The 6,882-nt window shown below is 41.4% G+C and overlaps 1 long non-coding RNA gene across 1 annotated transcript; it reads left to right on the top strand.

Moving 5' to 3' along the window:
- Positions 1–5,144: 5,144 nt before the first annotated feature.
- Positions 5,145–6,514, top strand: LOC143414261 (uncharacterized). The gene is made up of 2 exons (XR_013094782.1): positions 5,145–5,588; positions 6,189–6,514. It is a non-coding gene; the product is annotated as an uncharacterized LOC143414261 (long non-coding RNA).
- Positions 6,515–6,882: the final 368 nt, after the last annotated feature.

The raw sequence follows: 6,882 nt of genomic DNA, 5'->3' as shown, positions 1-6,882 counted from the left end.
TCACTTTTTTGTTTTTCAACATAATACAAGGGTTAATTTCCAAAACTTCCATATGATCTTCAATTTGTAGCAGATCCACTATCACACAGCAGCTGGAGCAGTTTCAAATAGAGGTCAGTCCACTACTACCATAGCCTACTACTAGATTAACTTGTGACACATCTGCACCTGCTGCTATGATCACATTGAGTAGAGGCTGAGTGGCTGCACTAACCCCTGGTACATCCAAATCTACCCACAAACATGTTGACAGATGCAATGCCAGCAATGTGGATTGTCAACACTGAAAACAATCAGTGAGCAAAGACAACAGGGATCACTTTTTTCTGTTTATTTAGCATGCACAACATTTGTAGTCGCCTTCTGCACAGGGGAAGTCCAGACACACTGTGTGATGCCACTTTCCACAGAAGGTGCATTCAGTCTGCAAGATTGAATGAGATTGTCAGAGTCATTGTCTGACTGTTTATTACTAATCACCTGCGGTACATTCACAGTAACTGCCATCTCCTTACAAATGTTTATTAGATTATCCACACTTATACAGACTGTATATAACAACCAACTCTAAAATGTTTGTTCGCAGAGTAAAGACACAGACAGACTACACTAACGACATGTGATGTTACAACACTAGTGAAATATTAGTGTCATTTCATTCATTTCAAAGGTTTATTTGCATGACGCACAAACACACAATTGAAAGGTACAAATGTGTTGTGCATGAAACGAATTCAAACGTGCTGCAGATGTGTGTCACAGGTTGATCTGGCTGTAGGCTGTGGCACTTGGCCAGAGGTGGCGCTGGTTGACTCGAGTCCATGTTAGTGCACAAAGTAAACTGCTTGCTTTAGTTGTGAAGCAAAAACGCTGAATTCGGAGAAATAAACCGTGCAAGGGGAACGATAATGACGACTACAGTCTCCCGATCGTTTACTCTTGCTGTCCTGTGAACAACATCGGCGTGGTATTACTTGTTTGCTGTTTTCGCGATCGCGTCGCGCATGAGGATATCACCAGGTAAACTCGCCACATTTTTAAACATTTTGTTGTTCAACAGCATCAAGACTGACGGAGTGTGTTTGAGATAACCTCACAAGTGTCACAGATGACACATTTGGCGTTTTTTTGCTGGTTTGTCGGTAGCAGCTCCTGAAACGTAAGACTGCCACACATCTGTTCGACTAACGCCAGTTGATCTAAACGCCAGTAGATCTGGAACACTGTCTAGCCCCATGCACGGGGCGATCGGCGGTAGCTCGTTAACGGAGATTTGCCGTGTTGTGGCCTTAAGGTCATTTCAACGAGATTAACCTGAAAGCACTAGTGGGAACACGACGAATATGACTGCACATTTACGCTGACATCATCCTAGTGCAAAGACAAGTGGAAGCAGAAAAAAAACAAACAAGCATGCTACTAGCTTTAGCCGAGTCATTTAGACAGCTGTTTAATATGCTGCTGAGAATATAGCCCAGAAGAAGCAGATAGTATAGCTTTTATTTTGGAAAGAGACATTTCTCTGTAATAAACTCTCTTTTCCAAAGATGAGTGATTCCTCAATCAGATACAGGGCTCGCAATATCGCTAGCCCAACGTCCCGGGGCTAGCGATTTTTTCAGTCGGGGTACCAAAATCTATCTCTGCCCTGCCCGTCGGGCTATTGTAGGAAGGAAAAATATATGTCAATGCTTTTGCATTCTTTCGGAAATGTAGCTGGGTTATTATGTCATTGGCATCGGTGAGCCACTGTCAATATGTGACATATTGAAATCGCGTTTGAATTTGCGCTTGTTTTTTTGCTTTCACTTTGCAATCGTGCGAACTGTGTATAGAGAGCAACAGCACTGATCTGTGAGTGATGATAATTTGTGCACCAATTCCTCTGACATCGTCTTATCAATCGTTAGCTTACTGAGCAAACATGACAAGTGAAATCTCCCACAGCTTAAACATGTGAGAGGTTGATCGCGCAGAGAATCGCTGAGCTTATGTGAGTGCGTGTGTAAAAGCAGCAGGATTTATATTTGACTACAATGACCTGGATGACTGAGAACCTTCACAGACAGATATATATTTTAGTTCTGCTGAGCCAAATAAGACAGGTCAGGGTGAAGAAGTGACAGCCAAAGAAAAGCTTACCACAAAACGGAAAAGTTATGACAAATCAGACTATAAGGCAAAAAGAAAGTGCAGCTTTATGGTTTCATGGACAAAAGAATTTCTGTGGCTGCAATATGACGAGCTAAATAACCAGGGGTGCACATAAGTGGTCCGCAGGTGCGCATTCGCTGTCAAAATAAAAAACACGCACAAGGGTTAGGGTTAAATTTAAAAACTGTACTTTTGAGTTAAAATATATATTTATAATTTTAATAAATGACAAATTAAAAAGGCATGAACATTTTTTTTGTATCGAAAAAATATCGAACCGTGACACCAAAGTATCGAACCGAACCGTGAATTTTGTGTATCGTTGCACCCCAATATATATATATATATATATATATATATATATATATATATATATATATATATATATATATATATATATATATATATAAACAAGAGTACGCAACACTTGTGTCAGTGGATCTCCAACTTCCTAACTGGCAGACCACAGGCAGTAAGGATGGGCGGACATGTCTCAGCCTCCACCTCTCTCAGCACTGGAGCCGCCCAGGGGTGTGTTCTGAGCCCCCGCTGTACTCTTTGTACACATATGACTGTGTGGCCACTACCAGCTCCACCACCATCATCAAGTTTGCTGACGACACCGTCGTGGTGGGCCTGATCTCTGATAACAACGAGACGGCCTACCTGAAGGAGATTAGGAATCTGGAGAACTGGTGCCAGAGGAACTACCTCCTTCTAAACGTCAGTAAGACAAAGGAGCTGATAGTGGACTTCAGCACTAAGCAGGAGAGGAACTACCAGACCCCCGTCATCAACGAGTGCCCAGTGGAGAGAGTGGACAGCTTCAAATACCTCGGAGTTCACATCACGCAGGACCTGTCATGGTCCTGTCACATCAACACCGTGGTGAAAAAGGCCCGACAGCGTCTCTACCACCTCAGACGCTTGAGAGACTTCCAACTGCCCTCCAAGGTGCTCAGGAACTTTTACTCGTGCACCATAGAGAGCATCCTGGCGGGAAACATCTTAACCTGGTTCGGGAACAGCACCATGCAGGACAGACGAGCTCTACAGAGGGTTGTGCGGTCAGCTGAGCGCACCATCCGCTCCGAGCTCCCTGACCTGCACTCAATCTACAGCAGGCGGTGCTGGACCAAGGCCAGGAAGATCGTGAAGGACCTCAGCCATCCCAACAACAGACTGTTCTCTCTGTTGAGGTCAGGAAAGCGATTCCGCTCCCTGAAGACCAACACAGAGAGACTGAGGAGGAGCTTCTTCCCGCAGGCGATACGGTCTCTCAATCACACCACCACACAGTACTGACCCACACATATGGTTCTTACACACACACTGGACTTTCTGGACTTTGGTTTTGCACAACACTGGTCACTATATTCTTCATTTCCGGTTAATACTTGTACAGCTGCTGTTATTGTGTATATATTTATTTATATTTAGATTTCTTCATACATTCTTATATAGTTCTATATTGTGTATTGTGTATTTTGTTGTACAGTTATTTTATTTTCAACTTTAATTTATATATTTATCTTTATCTTATTCTTCCCAGTTAAATTTACCCTTCATTCTAATTTGTGTTGTACAGTTATTTCATTTTTAACCTTAATTTATATTTTATTCCTTCCTAGTTAAATTTACCCTTTTTAATTTTTCATATTTATTTCCTTTCTTATTCATAGCCTTTTCCTTTTTTGTTTTCTTTAGGTCACGAGCAGTTGTCCAAGTTTTCCACTACATATCGTACTGTGTATGACTGTGTACGTGACAAATAAAAATTTGAATTTGAATTTGAATTTGATTTATCTGAAAAAAATCAAAATACTTTTTTTCCCCTGGGTCCATATATACAGTGGCTTGCAAAAGTATTCGGCCCCCTTGAACTTTTCCACATTTGTCACATTACAGCCACAAACATGAATCAATTTTATTGGAATTCCACATGAAAGACCAATACAAAGTGGTGTACACGAGAGAAGTGGAACGAAAATCATCAATGATTCCAAACATTTTTTACAAATAAATAACTGCAAAGTGGGGTGTGCGTAATTATTCAGCCCCCTGAGTCAATACTTTGTAGAACCACCTTTTGTTGCAATTACAGCTGCCAGTCTTTTAGGGTATGTCTCTACCAGCTTTCCACATCTAGAGACTGAAATTCTTGCCCATTCTTCTTTGCAAAACAGCTCCACAGCTGCCCTTTGACGGCCTCAGTGGTTGTCTAAGAGAATATTAGGAGCAACAACACCATGAAGTCCAAAGAAATCACCAGACAGGTCAGGGATAAAGTTAGTGAGAAATTTAAAGCAGGCTTAGGCTACAAAAAGATTTCCCAAGCCTTGAAAATCCCACAGAGCACTGTTCAAGCGATCATTCAGAAATGGAAGGAGTATGGCACAACTGTAAACCTACCAAGACAAGGCCGTCCACCTAAACTCACAGGCCGAACAAGGAGAGCGCTGATCAGAAATGCAGCCAAGAGGCCCATGGTGACTCTGGACGAGCTGCAGAGATCTACAGCTCAGGTGGGGGAATCTGTCCATAGGACAACTATTAGTCGTGCACTGCACAAAGTTGGCCTTTATGGAACAGTGGCAAGAAGAAAGCCCTTGTTAACAGAAAACAATAAGAAGTCCTGTTTGCAGTTTGCCACAAGCCATGTGGGGGACACAGCAAACATGTGGAAGAAGGTGCTCTGGTCAGATGAGACCAAAATTGAACTTTTTGGCCAAAATACAAAACGCTATGTGTGGCAGAAAACTAACACTGCACATCACTCTGAACACACCATCCCCACTGTCAAATATGGTGGTGGCAGCATCATGTTCTGGGGGTGCTTCTCTTCAGCAGGGACAGGGAAGCTGGTCAGAGTTGATGGGAAGATGGATGGAGCCAAATACAGGGCAATCTTGGAAGAAAACCTCTTGGAGTCTGCAAAAGACTTGAGACTGTGGCGCAGGTTCACCTTCCAGCAGGACAAGGACCTTAAACATAAATCCAGGGCAACAATGAAATGGTTTAAAACAAAACATATCCATGTGTTAGAATGGCCCAGTCAAAGTTCAGATCTAAATCCAATCGAGAATCTGTGGCAAGATCTGAAAACTGCTGTTCACAAACGCTGTCCATCTAATCTGACTGAGCTGGAGCTGTTTTGCAAAGAAGAATGGGCAATGATTTCAGTCTCTAGATGTGCAAAGCTGGTAGAGTGTAACCACGGTAACTTCTGACCCCACTTCCGCCAGTCCCTTTATTGTGGCGGGAATGAATCCTGTATAAGTTCCGGGTCAATCAGCTGCGTCTCCCTGCTCCTCTGCCTGCTGTTGTCCCTGTGGTTGGCGTACTTGTGAGATATCGACAAATTTTACACTACAGACCAGTTGACAGCGTGCAATAACCATTCATCTTTACACTACCTCACAATCGACTCAACGGTGAGTTATTTGTTTCTTTTGTTTTGTCACAATTAATGAACATGCGGAGCCGCGATCGCGCATCCTAAAACGCCGGTAAGCTAATGCTAGGCTAGCGACAGTAAGTGCAATTACTAGTTTTATTTATTGAATATTGTTGTTTTTGTTTATTCCATTATGGCCGAATGTTGACTTAACGTATCTAGAGTTGAACGAGTCATTTGAATTTTGTAGTTTTGTCCGTTTTGGATGTTTTTTGTTACTTTTCTGATGAAATGCCAAAACGGCCTATGAGATTTTGCATAGTTAAATTCCATTGAGATTATTGAATCTGTTGCGCAACACCTGTGGTTAAATGAGTTTTGTAAATATATTTGGTTAACTTTGGATAATGTTTATTAGCTTTGTTGCTGATATACTTTGATGGGACCCATAAGAATGTTTTTCTATAATAGTATTTTGAATGAAATTCATTATAAGAGATGATGGTTTATTGATTTTTGTGTGAAACATGGCATTAATTACTTGTCTTTGTTATTTATGGATTTATTTTGTCACAGCAGTAGAATGCTGTTTCATTTTCTTCGGTGAGTGATAATTTATGTTTTTGACCTTGTTTAGGTCAGGGTTTTTTTTTTTTTTCTCTCCCGCGATCAGCCCTGATCAGCGCGAGATGGCGAGCCACCCGACCACCGCTACGTTGCGGTAGGAATCGTAAACCTATGGACTGAATTAAACTGTTGACACATGACCTATCACAGGTCTATGGAACTAAACTAAATCTCATACTGGACTACACCTCATCCCACCTCCTTTTGGAACCTAATACGCTGTTTTGTATTGTCAACATTATTTTTGTTTGTGATATATATGCATATTTATTTATTTTTTGTACATCTGTCTATACATGTCTCATAACAAACATAATATATATATTTTGAGCTCTACTTTGGTTTCCTGTGTTTTATTCACACACTCAGTATGTGTGTGTGTGTGTGTTGTGTGTGTGTGTGCGCTGTGTGTGTGTGTGTGTGCGCTGTTTGTGTGTGTGTGGCAGTCAAATGCATTCCAAACAATCTCACTAGGGCTATAGTTCTTGAGACCAGCAGGTTGGGGTTTTTATATTGTTTTATCTTTTTTTTTTTTTTTTTTTTTTTTTTTTTTTTTTCTCCCCTGTTTGTTTTCAGCAGATCACAGGGCAGCACTCTTGGCAAAAACAAGAGTACGCAAAATCTGCTTCTAAATCAATAAAGGCAGGTGTACTGATGTGACTGTTAGGAAGGTCATGTAGTTCTCACCTGGAGTCTTTTCTTAT

Source organism: Maylandia zebra, linkage group LG20 (genome assembly GCF_041146795.1).
Source record: "Maylandia zebra isolate NMK-2024a linkage group LG20, Mzebra_GT3a, whole genome shotgun sequence".
NCBI lineage: Eukaryota > Metazoa > Chordata > Actinopteri > Cichliformes > Cichlidae > Maylandia > Maylandia zebra.
This window is presented reverse-complemented; position numbering and strand designations above follow the sequence as displayed.